The 20,075-nt window shown below is 38.0% G+C and overlaps 1 protein-coding gene and 1 pseudogene across 17 annotated transcripts in view; one reads left to right on the top strand and one right to left on the bottom strand.

Annotated features, from left to right (window-relative positions):
- LOC101723235 (squalene synthase pseudogene) overlaps positions 1-16,578 on the bottom strand; it is an 85,481-nt pseudogene extending 68,903 nt beyond the window's left edge.
- Positions 1-20,075, top strand: part of Tenm4 (teneurin transmembrane protein 4) — a 2,854,999-nt gene that overhangs the window by 1,583,738 nt on the left and 1,251,186 nt on the right. The gene's annotated exons all lie outside the window — the stretch shown is intronic.

The raw sequence follows: 20,075 nt of genomic DNA, 5'->3' as shown, positions 1-20,075 counted from the left end.
TCGATTGATTCATTCAACAGATATTTATTAAGTGTTTACTATATGGCAGAAACTCTTGTAAGCACTAGAAATACATACATGAGCACTCAGGCAAAGTTTCTATATTGATGAAGCTTATATAGTATAGACCAGAGGAAAGATGTTAAATAAACAGATACATAAAATGTTAGTAGCAATAAGTGTAAGGAAAAGTAAACCCTAGACTCAGAAGTCCCACAACATTATTCATGTCACATTCTATTGTTAAGCAAATTATTAAGGAAGGAAAAGACTAAAGTGGAGAGAAAATAGAACTAGACTCTACCTTTCAAAAACAAGGAGCAGCAAGAATGTAGAGCTATCTTTCATTAAATGGATACCTTCATATGTTATGAGCCGACCCATGATATGGTCTGACTAGCGTTGTTAAAGGATCACTATAACGACTTCACACATAATCAACTGGGAAGGCCAGGTTACAGTTACGAAACGGCAAGATCAATTGTCCATATTTAATCTAAATTTACTTCCTTTTTTTTTTTTAATTTGACACTCATTACCAGAGTTACAGGGAAAAAATTTAACATGTGGATAGCACATGTCTTGAGATTACTCATTGTTTGTTTATCTTAATATGGGATACAATATGTGATATGATTTCAGCCACTCATTATTATGAGCACCTATTATGGGCCAGCACTGAAGGCACTGATGAGAACCCACATCCCCTGTCTTCAAGTTTCTAGCCACATATTTGTATAAATAAAATGCAAATTACAGTACATAGTCTCACTTAAAGTATAGTATTAATCAAGTTTTCAATTTTTTAATGTTTATTATAAAATATTAATCTGATCAATTAAGTTTAATCACAGAAATTAAAGCAGAGGACATAACAATTAAGTTTATGAGCCTATCACTTGCCAGGGAAGGGCAACATTTCCAGGCATTCAACTTAAACTAGAATAGTTAGAAGAGAGGATTTATTGGTTTATATTACCAAAGGGAAGAAGTGCAGGGATGCAGGGACAATTCTAATATGACAGGAACCAAGGCTTGGAACTCCACTGAGTTCCTCTCTCCCACTGTCATCTACCTTCCTCTGTAGCTTGCTTCATCTCACAGACCAACTGAGAGCCTGCCAAGTTAGATAGGCATGAAGAAAGAGATTTGTTTTTCTCATTTCCCATTTGAAAATTCGTGGGAATCCTGGTGCAACCTCGATAACATGCTTACCCTGAGTTAAGGAGACAGAGTTTTGAGATTCACTATTTCCATCAGGACCACAAGGTTTTAGTAGGCAGTTGGAACATTTCCCCAGTAAGTAGCATGCTATTATCAGAAAAAAGATGTATAACTGAGGCAGATACAGACATAGATATCAATGTAGATAATTTCCTTTTAAAGAGTACATAGCTGCATCTTTTTATAAGACTTTTACTTGCAAAAGGCCTAAAAAGAATGAAGCCAAAATGCAGACTTACTGACAATACCTTTCTAAACCACTGAATACCAGGGTCAATAAGGATGTTAGAATATAATATAAGCCGCCTTTTCAAAAAGGCCAGTGCTTAGCAAGAACTCTTTTGAATAAATGTAGAAAGGCAAGCAGTAGAACTTTTGTTATCCAGATTATATCACAGGGGCTTCTGTAGAAGGGAAGAACAGTTCCACTAAATAACAGCGATCTGATCTTTTTTCAAATATTGCAGATTGCAGTATCTTCACAGCTAACTTCCTCTCTGACTGCAAAAGAAAGCTCTGAAATAACAAAGGAGAGGAATAAAGATGAGGGCTAACTGCTTTCATGCAATCTCCTGTCTTCCACAGGACCTGCCAGGCTAATGGTAGGTGTGAGATAGAATTGCAGGGCCAAGTAATCTGCTTTCTGTGGAGTTTTTCCAGTCTTCCTTTTGCCCAGTTGCGGACATAGTCCAAAACATTCATTTCTTTGGTAAATTTGGACATCTTCTAAGAAGAAAATGGCTTATATCTAAAATCCAACCAGCCACGGAAGGCTCCTTCCCCTAACAAACAAATCCAGGTGTCCGCAGCTGAAAGAAGTGCTGGTGGGTCTGTCCTGGAACAGAACCAGTCCAGCTGGACACTGGTCCAGCTCGCAGGCCATCACCTCAGCAAAGCCTCCTTTTGTGACTGTGTAGAACTTTGTAATTTCCCTGTTATATCACAGAAGATAACTGCGTATTTGTGTTTTCCCACATTAGGTAGATTTTCTTCAATGTACCTAAGGTCGGGCAGGTTCCCCAGATATGGCAGGCCCATGCATTTGTTTCAAGGAGAAAAACTGAATCAGAAAAAGAAGAGATGATAGATGGAAAGAGGACATTGACTTTTATATATTTATTACTAGAGAAAAAGTAGGAAAGAGGGAAGATTATAAGCAATAAAATTTGTCTCTAATTCTTGACACTTTGGTAGGCACTTTACATATTTGACTCACTGTATCATCTCCAGACCGTCCCTATTTGAAGGCTTCTTTCTGTAATAAGGCAAGGTATCAAAATATAAGCATTGGGCCATATATTATTTATTATCTCTGCTTTGCATATGAGAAAACTGAGGCTCTCAGAAATTAAAGGATTGTTCTCTGTGTCAGTCTACAAGGGATGTGAGACAGTGTACAAGACTAAATAAAAATAACAGCTATCTTGATCACAGATTTCACAGGAAGATGGTGACCTTTTAGTTAAAAACAAGCCTGGGTCTTGGGTCCAGCACTGGCAGATTCTGAAGGCATGCTTTTTGCCAGGCACCCCACTTTGCTCTTAAAACAGTGAGAATAGCTGGGTTCCACAATGTTCCGAGCACAATTACAAAATGGAAGCATGAGAAAAGGCTGTCAAAAATATAAAGTTAGCCGTGTGTTTTTCTTGTATTATTGATGCTTATTTGAGTATTTGCATAATTATCAGTAATTTAGGACCTAGCTTTGATTTCTATATGGATTAGCACAATGAGCAGTGTTAATTTACTTTTAATAAATTTTATTGGTGCCTATTAATTTTATAAAACTTTAGGTTTAAATGTGATATTTTCATACATGTGCATAACATATTTTGATCATATTCATCCCTCCATTATCTTCTCATAACTCCCCCCACTTGCTCCTTATACTTGTCTAAAAATAGTCTCCATTCTACTTTTATGTCACCATTTTTATATTCTACCTATTAGGAAAAACACAGTATTGTTCTTCTGAATCTGACTTATTTTGTTTGCTATGATCATCAATTCTATCCATTTTTCTACAAATGATTTAGTGCTTCTTCATGGCTGAGTGCTCTTCTTTATGGCTCAATAATACTTCATTATGTATATAGACTACAATTTCTTTATGAATTCATCTTTGATGATCATCTAGGCTAGTTCTTCATCTCGGCTATTGTAAATTGTGCTACAATAAACATGGGCATGCAGGTATTCCCATAGTATACTGACTTTAATTCCTTCAGGTTTAGACCAAAAATGGTACAGCTGGGTCATATGGTAGCTCCGTTTTTAGTTTCATGAGGAACCTCCACACTGATTTCCACAGTAGCTGTACTAATTAACATTCTCACTAGCAGTGTAGGTGTGTATAATGCATCTATTTAATGCAAGATATCACACTATGTGCCCCATCCCAATTCTTCAATGTGACAAAATAAGCATTCCATAAAGATCATATGATACCTTTGCAGCTGGATGAACAGGTCAGAGACCACAGGAAAGCTCTGGCTTCTAACAAATGGCCTGTGTTGCTGCTTTCTCATCTGAAAGTCTCTGCCAAGTAAGGAGTGACCTCCAGACTGTAGTCCTGCTGATGAGAGCATTCATCTGTAACAGTTCTAGCTTTGAGGTGAATAAGCTGAAAATTATCTATGAAATGCAAATGCTATATTGGATCTTGAATGGCCTCCAGAGGCTCATTTGCTAAAGTTTTTGTTCCTAGCTTGTTGTGCTATTGAGAGGCAGTGGAACCTTTAAGAGATGGAGCCCAGTAAAAGGTATTGGGAGTGTTCTCCAAGGGGATTGTGGGACACTGTATATTCTCTTCTTTCTCTCACTTTCTCATTTTGAGGTGAGCACCTTGTTCCACTACGGCTCCCTGCTTCCCTGCTGTGATATACGCCCTGACCACAGGCACAAAGTAATGGGATTAACCAGCTATGGCTGAAACTTCCAAAACTCTGAGCCAAATCAAACCTTCTGTCTTTATAAGTTGATTTATCTCAGATATTTGTTCAGCAATGAAAAGCGGACTAACATGATATCTAACATGTACCTATAGACACGTGTATATATAACATGTGTGTTTGAAAGTGTGTGTGTCTGTTCATACACATATATAGAATTTTCCTCCTAGATCCAGACCCTTCTTTAACCACCTATTCTGGGTCTTAACATGGGCTTTGGCATATCTGAAAATTCCTCTACTTCAAAGTCTGAAACTGCCATAACTCTCTTTTCAGCTTCCTTCTTTGCTCTCTGACTCCAACACTCCCCTAATATACATCCTCGTTCTAGTAGCTAATGGCTCTACATCTAATTCTAAATTTACTCTTCAGATTAATGTCCAAGGACTCAGAAAATTTTCTGAAAAGCTGGTTTTTCTTCATCCTATATAACTTCCTAAGTTGTGTTTTTGACACTTCATTGAGATGGATGGTGGGTGGTTGCCTCCTATGTAACAATCTCTTCCACTTAGTTTTATACACATTTCCACGGGCCTTTCATTTCATAGAATAAGGTGAGTGTTGTGGTGAAGACAATAGTACTAGTGATCATAACAAGGAGAAATATGAGTGTTATTGAACTTTTACTCTGTCAGATACCGTATTAGATGATATTTAATAATTTGTCACTCAAGCCTCCAGAAGCCTTACAAAGTGGTAATTGTCATTCTCATTTTTATGATAAAATGCGAGTTCTGAAAGTAAGACACTTACTCATTCTGACTTGAGATTAAAGGAGAAGGGATTAAAATTCATGCGATCTAATTCTAGGTTTTAAATTCTGTCAGCATGCCTGAAGTCCTCCCTTAGCTCCTTCGTAGCTCACGGAGACTTTCAACTTAAGCCATCTAAAATATAGAAAGGTCTGACTTCTTCCTGTTGTTCATAGGAGTAGGAAAACTGAAAAAACATGATGAATTTTGCTGATATCAGGACCATGTCTTGATACTGAGCAATTATGTAGTGATAAAGAATATGATAGCAGAAATCAGTGTCTCTGACATCATGATTCTTACTGTCTATCACAGGAAAGGTATTCATCCATAAATTTGCATAGAATCCAGTTTGCAAAGAATTCAGCTGGAATAAATATTCTAAGGCTGGAGATACTGACTAGGAGAGATGATTTGTGACATAGGAAGATTAGGAGAAGTAAATGTTCTAACACAGGGAAAGACATAGACAGTGAGCATTTGTCGGTTGTAAGAAGAGGCAAGGTCAGAGTGGCCACAGTTCAGCCAGCAAATTGAAGAGTATCTGAAGATCAGAAAGGGGATAAGCAAAGGCCAGATTATGTCAACCCCAAGAAGTGTAGTCTTAAGCCCATGACCACCGAGGAGTCATCTAGAATTATGTGGAAGACTGAAGAGGTCTGGGGATTAGCAAAGTGGAAGCAGGGAAAAAGGCCTGAGGGGTGGGGTCATTTCAAAGTGATGGTAGGATGGGTAGCAGACTCTGCTTTGTTTGCCCCTGTGTCCTCAGCAGTTAGTGTGAGTACATGTACAGTAAATGTTTGACAAGTGAGTAAATAATGAATGCTAATTTGGAGGTTTGAGTAAGCCGGTCAGTTCTCATCTCCCAGGGTCTTTGCAATTAAGTTGAGAGATCATAGCAAATCGTGTCTCCCTGTTATTGCTATTATTACTACTGTTACAATTGAACATGTGTTAAGGGCTTATTTTATAAGAGATACTGCGCTGAGCATAGTACATATACTGTTTGGTTTAGTCACTTACAAACCTTGTGTTTTAAGACATTTAAGTGTATATTTCTCCCCACTTACAGATGAGGAAAACATAGTTGAGGATAGGAATACAACTAGTGCAAACTTTAATTAATTTAAAGATATTTTAAAAATTTTAATTATATAAGCCTAGACAGACTAGAGGGTACAAATCAAGGGGAGCAGGAGAGCTCTTATACCCTGGTTTTGAGTGGTTGAGGGGAGGAAATGATTACTAAAGCCTGTAATAAGAAAGAGGTGTACAAAGCTCAGCTTGTACAGAACAGATACCTGTATCATCCTCCTAGGGCAGAAACCAGGTTGGGAAAAGACGAGGGTGGGTATGAAGAGGCAAGTAGAAGACATCTGGCATGTATGTGGCTATTATGGAGAATGTACCATTTCTCGAGCACTGTGCCAAGTCTTAATGATACCTCAATTGTCCCAGGCCCTGTCCTGAAGAAGTTCACTGTTTTGTGCTGTAATAAATCTTATGGCAATGGATGCTTTATGAGCAGGAAGTGGCTTCTAATCAAGGCATGGCAGGGAAGCCAGGAAGAAAAGGAAAATCAGGGAAAGATTCTACATGTTAACTCTGAGAAGCGTACAGCTAATACTGTATACAGCCCAAATACTGTCAAAGTCCTTTCGCCCGCAGCATCCTTCACAGGTGATGTGCACAAATCACAGGTAGTCTCTGCTGCCATTTGCAGGAGTACTGACTTTCAAGTGAGGATCCTCCATGTAAGTGAGGATCATATCCATTAATTCGGATGAGCACAAGATTTCCTCATATCTCCAGCAACATGAGTATAAGATATGTGTCTTCAGGTAAGATGAAAAAGCTACCAAATTATTGCTGTAGCACTGAGTTCAAATTCTAGCCAATGTCAATTCCTAGCCCTGTAATCAGGGTAACATCAGTGAACAAGGGAATTACACTGCTTCCTTTGTTCCTCTTTTATCAAAGGCTTTCATAGGAATGGAAAAGAATGCTGCAAATCCTAAAGTTCCTCACATGTAGGGAGATATAAATTAGTGTTGAAGGACATGTTTTCTGTTTTGCTTAAAATTTCTAAAAGTCTTTAGTTTTGATGTCTCTATCCCTTTCATTTTTCCATAAAACCACCTGGGACCAAAACATTGATTATGTGACTCTTTGAAACACAGGGTTTATCTGTGTTTATAAAACTTTTTTAAATTCATTAAGTTTATTGCTACATTTCAGGTACACAAAATGATGACATTCATTATTGGGAATTTGTACCTTTACATATCTTGCTTCTTATTTTTTTCCCCATTCCCCTCTCCTCCCTTCAACCCCTCCACCCCTCCCTATTTATAAAGACTTTGTTTCCTTTTTTTTATTTTCTCATAGTTTTTCCTTTCCCTCCCCTCTCACTTTCTCCTGCCCCTCTTATTTTCCCCTACCCCTTTGGATCTTTTCTTCCTATTTCACATTATCTATTATACATTTTGGTCCTCATTTACACTTCCAGTTTCTCACACCAGAGAAACAATTCAGTATTTACACATGTGTGTCCTATTTATTTCACTTAAGAGTATGGCTTCAATGTGCATCCATTTAGCTATAAATGTCTCTAGTTGCTCATTCTTTATGGCTGAGTAGTACTCCATTATATATATATATATATTTTTTTTTTTTTTTTTTTTGAAACCACATCTCCTTTATCCAGCCAGTGGCCGCTTGGGTTGTTTCCAAGTTTTAGCTATTATAAACTGTGTCGCTATAAAAATGAATGTACGTATATCACTGTAGTATGATTCTTTTAATTCTTTTGGGTAGATACCCAGCAGGGGACTAACTGGGTCAAATGGGACCTCTACTCCTAGTTTTTTGAGATTGTGATTATAAATCTTAAAGTGAAGATTCTGTTGAAACTTTCTGGAAATGCCACTTTCACAGGTCCTTTTTCTTAAACACATTTGTTTAATTAACCTGCAATTAGTTATTCACATATGGATAATTTCTAAGAAAAGTATTCATATATATGCATTAATATATAAAATTATATACAAACATACATACATATATACACACATATAAACATATACTGAAGATATAAGATATATAAAGAATGTATATATACACATACATACATATATATGTGTATGTGTGTGTGTGTGTGTGTGTATATATATATATATATATATAAACAAAATGCCATGGTGGGGAAACAGCCTAAAATGGAAGACTGACTAGAGACAGCAGATGAATGTTGGAACCCAATGTCTGAAGTTACTAGCTGGAGGGAACAGGGGAAGGGGACATTACCAGAACCTCTGCAGTAAGTCCTCGTCTCCTGCGAGCCACGGCAGCACACCCCGAATTACAGGAAAGGTAGAAAAATGAGACTGAGGAGAAGCTGAGCTTTGGGTCTGATCAGTGCTGCTCTGGGCGGCAAAGAGGAAAGCCCCCAGCTTACCGCACCTTTTATTCAGTACATCCGGAGAAACAAATGTAACAAATGACTTGTAGAGAGTTCAGTACATCCTCGTAAACAAGATGTAACAATCCAAGAACAATGAGGAACTGAGTAGAAGTTTGTTCCTCCCAGGATGTCTTCAGCTGGTATAATCTGGTCCTGGAGAATCACAGCATCACCGGATCACTGAGGTCTCAGTTTTGACCAGAGGCCAAAATGGAGTTATGTCTCAGAATTCCATAGCTGGACTGTAGGCAGGAGAATTAGGCTAACCAAATGATTTTTCCCTAAAATTATGTAGCATTGCACCCTACAACTAGCCACCTTCTTTGAGCTGGACTGCCACTTTTCAAAGTCCAGAGAGTTGCATTTACAGGCCAAGACTAAGCACCAGCAAACCCTGGCTTCCAGAATTACTTTCCTTCCAGTTTCACACCTCTGGGGGCCACCTTCTTGTTATTAACTCCAGGCTAACAGGCAGAGTTTGGCTGTGATAATATCGTTACCCCAAATCATCATCACTTTCTTTGGACAAGGCCATATCTGATCCTCTTGTCTTGTTTCTTGCTTTTAGCCCTGCCTCCATGGTTTGAGTTTCATACTTAAATTTCTGCCCTGATCATTTCAATCTCAATCCCACTATGTGATAAGGATGAGACACTGAATGTGTAACTCAGACAGTCCCTAAACTGATACTCTTTCCTCCCCAAGGAGGAAGTAAGTTCTTTTCATCTCTAACACCCTGAGTCCAGATTTTCAATCATCCTCTTTGTTGTCATGGCCATTTTCCTAATATGTAGAGAACAGGGAGCTGGCACTGATCTCAACTGACAAGAATAATACCCACCCTGTACTGTGTCTGTATTGCCGTGGAGTGAAACTCTATTTCTGACTCAACAACCAAAATATCCCATTTATAACTGTGCCAAACTAATGCTTATTAATTTATCTCATTTGAACAAGGTGCTTGTTTGCTTTGAAACTAGGAGGCAAAATGCAGGTAATAAAAAAGCCCCAACTACTGCTGTTTTACATTTTTTACTGTATCCTCTGCCTGCAAAGTCAAAAGTACATTAAAAAGTAATATTGTGCTGAGCTCAGACATATGCAAACGTCTCTAGATATCTTGTCTCAATAAAGTTTATAGAATGCATTCCCAAAGGTCTGACAACAAAACAGAATAAATCACAAGGCTCATAAAAATATAATGCATGGTTTTCTTTTTCTTTCTTTCTTTTTTTTTTTTTTGCTTACGTAAACACAAGCAGATGCAACAAGAAGGGAGTGTCTGAGTTTAAGAGGTGCCACTTTGTCACAATAGTTTCTGTTATCATTAACCTCAAAACAAAAGGAAATAGTGCTGAAAGACCCACAAACATAGAGAAGGAGAGAGGGTGTGAATACATTACAAATGGGGTGGATCTTCTGTGCATTCTTGACTTCATTCATTAAACTGCATGGTCAATTCCTGACTAAAACTTATAGTCAAGTTTTATTGACAACTACTACACACCAAATAGGGTGTTATACACTCTGAAAGTGGAAGAAAAGTACAGGCAATTCTTGAAAAATTCAGTCTTGCAATAATTATGTGCAAAACACTGACCACAACTAGGTGCTGTAATATATATTCCATGCACTATGTACTTTTACATACAACACATTTTCATACAAAACATAACATATAATGCATTTTAATACATTAATCAGGTATTCATATTTGAATTAACTCAAAAATAATACTGTCTAATTTGACAAGCCCAAATTTATTATTGCATGTAAAAGTAGCATCATGTAATATGTGAGACTTGTTTATATTTTTTGAGGGCTTACAATATGACAATTTCTGTTCAGAGCACTTTGCAGTATTGACTTAGCAGAAGTCTTGAAGATATCTCTTATTTTTTCCAAATTTACAGATAAGGAAACTGAAGCTGAAATTGGTTCAAAGTCACAGAGTCTCTAAGTTGCAGACCCAGTATTTGATCTTGACAGTTTTGCTTTGGAAACTGCATTTTTAGCCACTGTACATCACTGGTTCTGATTCATGTGCTAAGAAATACCCCAAGTCTTAGGTAATATCTCTCCCTATCTTGGCAATCCCTGGCTGATAAGGTTTGGAAGGCTGCTTTGGTTGTGGACAGCCCTCTCACCCTTTGTACCACATGTTGTAGACTATTCTCTGAGAAGGAAGAACCTCATTCTTCACTTACCTGCATCCTTTTCCTTAGCAGGTTGGTTGCCAGACAGAATTCACAGAGGCAGAAATGTCATATAACTTTATTATGTTAGCAATTTCACATCATGTTCCATCAGGATCTCCATGTATTAATATTGCTTTTCTCAGAAAGATCACATTACCACTGGTTTCCATCAAACCTCACTCTGAGTTTCTGGTAAATGCGGCTTCTGGGCTGGGCTCAGTCATGCATAAGCACAGCAGCCCTCTGCCTGAAAAAAAAGACATGCGGGAAGCCCCAGTCCCTATTTCCCACAGGTTGGATTCCACTTATAGGATTATAGATACTTCTAAAATGGAAGTAAAATAAAAAAGAGAGATAAAAGAGTGTTTGTCAATATGTCTATGCAATGAAACGGAATTACTGTGCATTGGCAACTACAAGGTATCAGATGTGAGCACTTTACCTGCACTGCCTTATTTAATACTGAGAATAACTTCAAGGGTATATCAGGCATACCTCTTTGACAAATAAATGCATAAACTACATACAATCAAGAAAAGTGGAGGGACTTGCCCAATTTGGCACAGCTCCTGAAAAACGAGTAAAATCCTATCAGACTGCAAGGCCTGTCTATACCCTGTCCACAGCACTCTATCACTGAGATCAAATTTAACCTTAGCCCAGTCCAATTTCTTTACATAAACTCAAGAATTCAAGGCCTGAAACTGCCATAAGCTAATCACCCTGCTCTTCAGACTAAAGACCTCATGTCCCATTGTGATAGCCAATGGGCAGTAGCTGCAAAGAGTAATGTTCTGATATTGCCTAGTATGGGAAAGCAATGGTGTGTTAGAAGATAGGTTTTGCTTTTCCCCTCAAAAAATACCTTACTCTGACAAAAGGACTGAGTACAGAAGCCTAATCCTGTCTGTCTGCTTTTCTCACCCTTCATGGACTTCTAAGGGAGCTCTGCAGGACCAGGAGCTTGATGCATGCTGGGAAAATCAAAACCAATACCTCAAAGCCCTCTCCATATGGAATCACAGCTCCAGGGAAACCTCTGATGACCCCGTAAATGGTGCCTTTCATTGGGAATGATTACCATTTGTACCTTTTTGTCAATTTTCATGTGTCAAGCAGACATAAATAGGTAAAAGAGGAGTTAAACAAAGCCAACACAATCAAGTAAATTCTTCTGACTCTGAAATAAATTCACAGTGTCTACCAGGTTCACATAGGAAGAGACAGGGGAAAAGAAAGAAAAGAGAATTTATTGCATCTAATTTAGACTCCAGGATAGAAGCCACATATGTATACAACTACTGGAAGGCTTGACTGGAGTTCACAGCCTACGACTGCCATTATCAGTAATGAAATCATTCCAAAGGAGGGCAGTGTGATTTTTTATAAGAGTTTTAATTCCCATATACTATGTGATTCCCAGGCTCCTAGAGGCAATTAATTTCAAATCATAAGATATTTGTGAAAGTTTCAACAAGCTTATTGGAATAGTTTGTGTCCAATAAGACACCTTGACATGATTTAGTATTTAGAGTTCCTACCACTTGTTCTAGAAAGGCAAAGGTACACATGATTTGACTCATTACAGATTCAGTGGTTAGTACTACTATACAAAGAGCCAGCACCAGACAAATCACTATTGGAAAGAAGTTTCACTACATGAGGAAAGGGAAAATATGAAGAGGGGAAAATTTAAATTTTGTTCCTTTTCTACTCTGTATCAAGCAATATGGTGTGATAGGAGAGAAGGGCTTTGGTATCAGCCAGACCCAGATCCACATACTCAGGGCAACTACTTCCTCTTTTCTTTCTTCTCACTTCCCTTGCCTTCCTCTCCTCTTCTCTACTCCCATCTCCTCTTTTTTATCTCTCTCTTTTTTTAAGTTATAAAAAAGAAATGACAGTTAGTGTTCAGGGACTCCTGGTGCTGGTCAGTCTTGTATCTTTCTACTTTCTATTCTTTTAACTATAAAAGACTTTCCAGCTCCAAAAAATTTCAGGCAATCATGATTTTAACCCTGATAAGTCACCACCGCCTCTCCCTTGCTAGACCTCGCAGGAACCTATAGAAAAATATCTGAGATACAGGAATATTTCTGTGCCAAGTCCTCATGTCTATAGAAACCATAAAAGTGATCCACCATGAAGGAAAAAATAAACATGGTATGGTCCCTGGAACCGGATACAGCTCTGCATATCCCAACCCAGTAGCCAGCCAGCCTCACTTTCCATTCCTGCACTCTAGAAGCTAGTGTCTTGCTGGCTCTTCAGCAGCCACTGTAATGGAAGAACTTGGAAGACAAAACTGAACCATGCAACAAGTAGGAATTTATCTTTGCATGAGGAACAGAAAGAGTCCATTCTAAAAAGTATAATTTTAGTAAAAATCCAATACACTTGCACTTGTTTAAGTAAGACTGGGTAGAATTTTATTTTAAATTTTGAAAAATCCGTAGTTTCGATATTCAATCCACACAATAAGGACAGTAAGCAGTACATCTAATATTTGGACCAGGACCTTATCCTTTGGTACTAGGTCAGCTGGAAGAGATGTAGGCATTTAGCAAGATCCATCTATGTGTCACTGACAAGCAAAATCTCTGAATATTTTCTGTTTTATCTGACTCTTGAACTATGAATTCTCATGGTCACATACAACACTAAATAGAATGTAGATATTAGTAGATATCATGAAAAATAAGAAATAGAAAGAAGGAAGCTTTTCTCTAAATTTTTCTTAGTTGTCTTGGTCAACTTTCCAGTTTAGGGGACAAAATACCTGACATTGAACTTAAAGAGACCAGAGGTTTAATTTGGGTCATGGTTTCAGAGGTTTCAGTCCATAGTTAGCTGTCCTCAAGTCAGAAACATCATGGCAGAAGGACATGGTGGAGCAAAGGCACTCATTTCAAAAAAGCCTGGAAGGGCAACACAGGGGAAGAGCACCAGAGAGGATGGGCCAAGGACCAATACAGTCCCCAAGGTCATGCCCCTAGATGCACTGAAATTGTGCTTCGCCATTTCGCTGGGCATCTCTTCATTCAGTCAAGGTAACAATTACAGATATAGAATTAGGTTTAAAAAATTCTACGTGTATTTCATTTTTCTGTGGAGGAACCAATCAAATATTAACGCATTGAGTTTTTTGTTCCTGCCAAAATTAAGTGGAATTATTCATTTGAGTAGTAATATATTAATTTTATACTTAAAAATTGTATTTCATAATTGTTTACTGTTCCCCTAAACAAACTAAAGCAAGATTCAAATATGATTCATCCCAGCTTGATAAGATAGCTTATTTTCTGCATTTAGGATAAATAAGAGATCTTAAAGTGTGTCTCAGAAGGTAACCCCTAATATAATCAGAAACAAACCTCCAGTTTTGGCCTCTGCATCTATAGAACTTGGTTGTAGCCAACTTTATAATTTTGCCCTTTATCCTCTTTAAACCATATTGCCTTCATTGTGTTAAATAAAGGACTTTGATGGGATTTGTTGTAAGAGCAAAAAGGAGTATCTTGTGGGAAAAATCAAAGAGTCTAATTTTAGAGTAAAAGGCTTCTGGAATTGTTAGAAAGTGATAATGGATAAGCCAATGACAGTAACCGTCATAAATCCATAATCTAATCCACAGGACTAAGAAAGAGACCTCTGAATTAGTGCTCTTAGGTAAGGACAAGAAGTGCTGCAGAGGCATCAGTAGCCCCACCCAGACTCTTCCTTTCTCAGTGACATACCTGCAGTCACTTTCTGAGAAAGCACAGGGACACTCATCAGCCGATGGGAGATAGTGTGTGCAAGGATGGCTCAACAAGCCAGGGGCAAGGCAGGTACACAGGCCACACTGGCCTGCCTTTTCAGGCCCACTGTCTGGATTTCACGCAGATGGATTTGATCTAACATACCTTTGCACGTCTCTCAATGTCTATATGACTTCAGTGATTAGCAAGGCCACAAGTCCTCTGAGAAGAGACCAACAGATTGAATTGACCTCATTCCCAGGCCCAGATACTCTTTGCCCTACAAGTCTTTTCTGTCTACTAATGGCAAATAATGTCAGTTTTCATTTATTTGGCATGTATGTATTTTTAGCTTCTTTTGAAAACAAGATAGCTGTTTGGAAATTGTTTCTTTCTTCTCTAGAATTTTGCCTTAAACGTTGTAGTTCATGTATTGTAGAGATGCTCAATTCTGTTGTGTTTTTTGAATGTACTTATTCAACATATACTTATGAAATACAAATGACTGATCTCAAAGTCAAAATTTTGGCTTTTCTTAGGAATGTAGCAACTGAAATCTCTGTTTGCTTCTTTTACATATGTGGGATGCTTACATCTACCCTATGCTTGCATAGTTCAAAGATCAGACAGAGATTTGGGAACAGGTTATGTGTAGAACTTGGCATTCTTTCTCATAGGCTTTCTTCTTTTTTTGGATCGTTCTCCTTCATTTTTATACCAGTATCATCACAATAACCTCTTATCACTTGTTCCTTTTTAAATCATTAACATCAGATGTTTTTCTGGAAATACAGTTTAGTCGTAGAGTTCTTGCCTAGTAGTGTGAGGTCCTGAATTCAACCCTAGCACTGTGGAATAAGTGAGTGAGTGAATGAATGAATAAATGTGTTTTTCATGTTTTACCCAAAGAATATGGTGCTAATAGAATCTTGTCCTTAGATTAAAAGCCATAAAAGTTGGATCACAAATAAAATATTCCTCCCTGAATTATTTGGGCTGTTCTTATGTACCTCCAGGAGTCTATGCAGAGTTTATATTTATCATCTAACAATATTGTTCTAAAAGGAGCCTCTCTTTAATTATCATCATTAGATGTGTCCTCCCAGTACCTTAAACTATATGCTTATTCTTAGATGCATCCTGTTCTGATTCCCATCTAGGCACATTTTAAAGTAGAACAGATATTTTAAGGAAAGAAAATATGCAAGGATCTTGAGTAGAGAGAATGGGAAAGTTTGAGGGTAGATGAATGTATGTATGTGCACTGTCACGGATCACAGTAGCAAGATGGGAAGGATACATGGGCAGCAAAAACAACATAGTTACAGGAAAAAAAAAACACAACCAAAACAGCAGGGATTCCTGTGGTCCTGAATGGCCAGAGTGTGATACACCTTGATACATTTGGAAGATGACATTCATTTCATAGGCAGGGTTCTAGATTGTACATAGAATTTACATTCATCGTGAGGAGTTATGTTTAAGTTCACAGACTCGTTGATGAGTATAAAGCAGAGAACTAATGTTTCTTTGAGCATTTTAACTGGAAAATTTTGGAAATGGTCCAAAATAAAGAGAACATTCAAACTTTAAATGGATTATATGCTGTTATGGGTGGAATTGTGTCCTCCAAAAATTCATAGGTTGAAACTCTAGTGCCAGTGTGACTTGAAGACAGGGCATTTAGGAGGTAAACAGAGCTAATGAGGTCAAAAGGGTAGGGGACTAATTCAACATGAGTCATATCCTTACAAGAGAAAGATACCAAGGATGTGTACACACTGAGGAAAAGGCCATGTGTGGACATAATGAAAAAGTAGCCACCTGAAGGCCAAAAGAGTGGCCTCAGAAGAAACTAACCCTACCACACTTCTACCTTAGATTTCCAGCCTCCAGAAGTGAAAATGCAGATTTTCTGTCACTTAAACCACTTGAGCTCTTTTATTTTACTGGGCTATCCTAACATACACATAGGCTGTTTTTAATTTTTAGCTATCTATACATACATAAATTCTTCTATTACTTCCATAATTCTTTATTGAGGATCAATTATTTGCCAGCAACTATTACATGCTGAGGCACATAAATGAATAAGACATAGCACTAACATACCAATCAGTTTGTCTCCCCTCCCCCTATTCTCCTTTCTCTTTACATTGTCTTACACCTCCTCACACCATCAGGGATGACAGTGGTGTTTGCGCCCTCCCTGCAGTGATGGTCATCATTAGCCCCAGTCAGGAGAGCCATCCTCGCAGAGAAAACCTAGTTTAATTACCCCCGACCTACAGTTCCCAGTAGATGCCTCAATCTGTATATCTCTGATACTTGTTAGGGAAATGATCAAAGTTAACTGTTGAAATAACAACTCATAGGAAGATAATACAAGGTCAAGGCATTGTTACTGTGTTTCTCTTTTCAGAAAAGGTATGCATTGAGGATATTTATGAGCACGAGTAACCACCAACTATTCCTACCATGGTCACGGCAGGCAGTCTTAACCCAATGGCTCCAGAAAAGAAATTAACTAGCCCATGGTAATATGACTTTATTCTAGCCTCTAGCTATCTTATCAGCTAGGGTATTTTCAGGGATGATGTATTTCTGTCAGTGCTATTCAAATATATTGGAGAATTTTAGTATCCACTATTTGTCTGCACAGTGAATGTTGCTAGGGGATCAGATCACCCAGCAAGAAATTCTTTGATAAATAACTCGTTTCAGCGAGGTAACCTATTGCAATGTTCAAAGAATGGATTTTCTAATTAGGTAGATCAGTGTTAAATACCTACTGGTCTTATATATGCAGAACTGAATTCCCTCTTTGGAGTACTGATTTTCTTATGAATGGCACAATGGTCGTAAAGCACAATGCATAGCACCTGGTAGGTGAGGTAAAATTAATAGTGTTCTTCTTCGTTACCTATGAGCAATGTCAGTAGGTTCCTGGAACATCATGTGCTTGAGTCTGTTTGAATTGACAAGATTAGCTTGAGGGAACTTTCTTACCAGTCTGATCAGCAAAAGACCCAGGGACCCAAGGTTGCCTCCACACAGCAATATGTGTCATGTTCCTTATAAAGGCACCAACCCCTTGAAGGCACCTCAAACCTCATTCTATTCTCTCCCAGAGAATTTGATATTCATGCTGCTACATCAAAAGGTTGGGGCAGCTATTATGTATTAAAATGTGTCATTTTAAATTGCTTTTTTTGCTAGCACTAGCAATATAGATATTGAAATTTCTTCAGAAAATGCTTATCTCATCAAGACTGAAATTATAGTATATGAAATACTAATTACAGTATTATGAAGAAGGTTGAACTTTTCTGTGACATTCTGTCTATTAGCAGAATACTAATTTTCTCTCCTTCTTAAGGCAGAGAGAGCCACCCATTATAAGAAATGTGATTCCCCATACTTTTTCCATCCCTCAGTGCCATTTTCACAGAAGCCAGGATAAGAGCTCTGATTCCTAGTCTTGGTCTGTAATCTGCATCTTTCCACCTGCTCCCAGTGGAGTCCCACATATTGAAGCCAAATATACCTCAGATTGAGTTCTAATACAGGGGGAGATACAAAGGACATGGAACTCTAAGCATTTAAATATCTTAAATGTGTGAAAATTTGCAAGGAACTCTAATCATTGGCCATGGCCTCTTAAATGTAATCTTGTCTGGCACATAGATGATCACAAATTATATTATCATTGTTACTATAGTTTTCCAGATCCTCATGATTACCTAAGACATGTCTTTTATTTCCATTTACCAATTTAAATAACATCTGCAATCAGACAGCTAGCAACTTAAGGAGGTATAGCTTGAATTAGGATCCTGAGGACACAGTTTTTATTTAGCCATTCACTTGTTTAATCAATATTGAGTGTCTGCTATGTATTGGACACTGTTCTAGTACTATGTACACAAAGATACATGACTTGGTGCTTCTTGTAGGGACACTTGTCTAGGAGCAAAGATTGACTGGCAGTCACCCACAATGATGCCATCTGGTAAAGCCATACTGAGGCAGACCAGAGCACAGCCACACACACCCCTCCCCATCATCCAGCTTCCCAGGCTGGGTGATGATTGACCATATAGGAGTCCTTTCCTCTCTAGGTTAAGACGTCTCATTGACTGGACACTTTTCACTGTCTGAAAAACAAGGATGTTGAAATAATTGATACATGAGGCCTTCCTTAGATAGAAATTTTCTATTACAGTAAAAAGATACATGCCCAGTTCAATACTTTTTCATAGTGTTTCTGAAAAATTTAAGCAGAGATATCTTGAAAATTGAAGTATAAGGGGCTGACTTACTGTTGCTTTTTCACATAAAGATGCACTGAGTAATGATGATACTCATTGCGACCACTTGAGTAAAGGGACAAGACTTCACCTCCCCAGTATCCTTGAGAACTGAAGGCATCAATATCTTGTTGCATGGGTAGCCCATTTAAGGCACGCCACTGTGCACCTTGGACCTCAGTCGGAGAGTCCTGGGTAAGAGGGTGCTGGGATGGAAGAAAGGAATCCTGGGAGAGAGTGTAATCAGGTGGTTGAGAGCACGTTGAGCCTTGTATCCCACAGATGTGGGCACCAGCACCAGCTTCTGTGTTTACTGCTGGGTGAGCTTAGGTAGATGACTAACCTTACTGGTACTCAACATTTTCATATTGAAAAGGAAGGTGGTAATTTATTTCACAAGGCTTTCATGATGACAGAATGAGTTACCTTAGTAAGTGTAGTACACATTAAATATTTCTAAACATTTTTCAATTTATGGTAGTTTCCTCTACCACTCTTCTCTATCAGATAGGAATATGCTCCAGCATTTGTTTCACACTACTTCATTATTTTAGAACATTTATTTTTGTCAGATTTTCTAAAGATGAAAATAAATAATCAAAAAGCGAAACTACCTATCCTAACATATACCCAAGATGAGCAATAATTAAATTTTTCAGGTGTTTCAATTCAATAACTTTTACCAACTTTCCCCTTGCACAGCTATTTAAACCCGCAAATGCTCAATAGCTGATCTATCCATTGCTTCTGTGCATATAATCCATGGCTCATGAAGTGTGAACAGGCTGAAAGAAGCCCTGGTGTAATGACCACATCTTATAGCAATATAATTTTTACTTCTCAAATGTGGAACATTTTTATTTTAATTTTTCTGAATTCATTTTTATTATCATAAAATTGCCACATGAACATGATTTAAGAAGTTAAATCATACTGAAAGGATGAAAAATGAAAGAAATAAATTTATACTCTGCTTCGCCTCTCCTCCAACTTTTGGACTTGCACCTGTGGGAACCATTCATCTGTTAGTTTCTTTTCACTGGGATTGATTGCTGTGTCTCCTAATAAATTGCTTCAGGTATCATTTCTTCTTTATGAATTTTAGATTTTTTTTTTTACTTCTTAACTCCATTGACAAAGGAAAGTAAACCGAACAAGTAAGAAAATTTATTTTATTCGCACTGTCATGTGGAAGAGCTACCCAGGCCCAAGGGTCAGGAATCTTGACAAGGTGCTTCTGCCATACACACTTGTAGGGTTGCATGAGTTACAGTGAGCCTATTTACAGCTGGGATTATTTTAGCAAACGAGAGAAGTCTCAGTCTGTCAGCCCAACCAGTAACGTCTGTCTCTGTGTCCAGGTCATTTTAGTGAAACGAATCTGTAGTCTTAGTTAAACTGTTTGTTGGATGTTATATCCAACACCCATTTTCTTAG

The sequence above is a fragment of the Heterocephalus glaber genome, unplaced genomic scaffold (genome assembly GCF_053883595.1).
Source record: "Heterocephalus glaber isolate CG9 unplaced genomic scaffold, H.glaber_assembly_v1.0 deba00001428, whole genome shotgun sequence".
Classification (NCBI taxonomy): domain Eukaryota; kingdom Metazoa; phylum Chordata; class Mammalia; order Rodentia; family Bathyergidae; genus Heterocephalus; species Heterocephalus glaber.
Note: the sequence above shows the minus strand (reverse complement) of the source record. Positions and strands in the feature narration are given on the sequence as shown.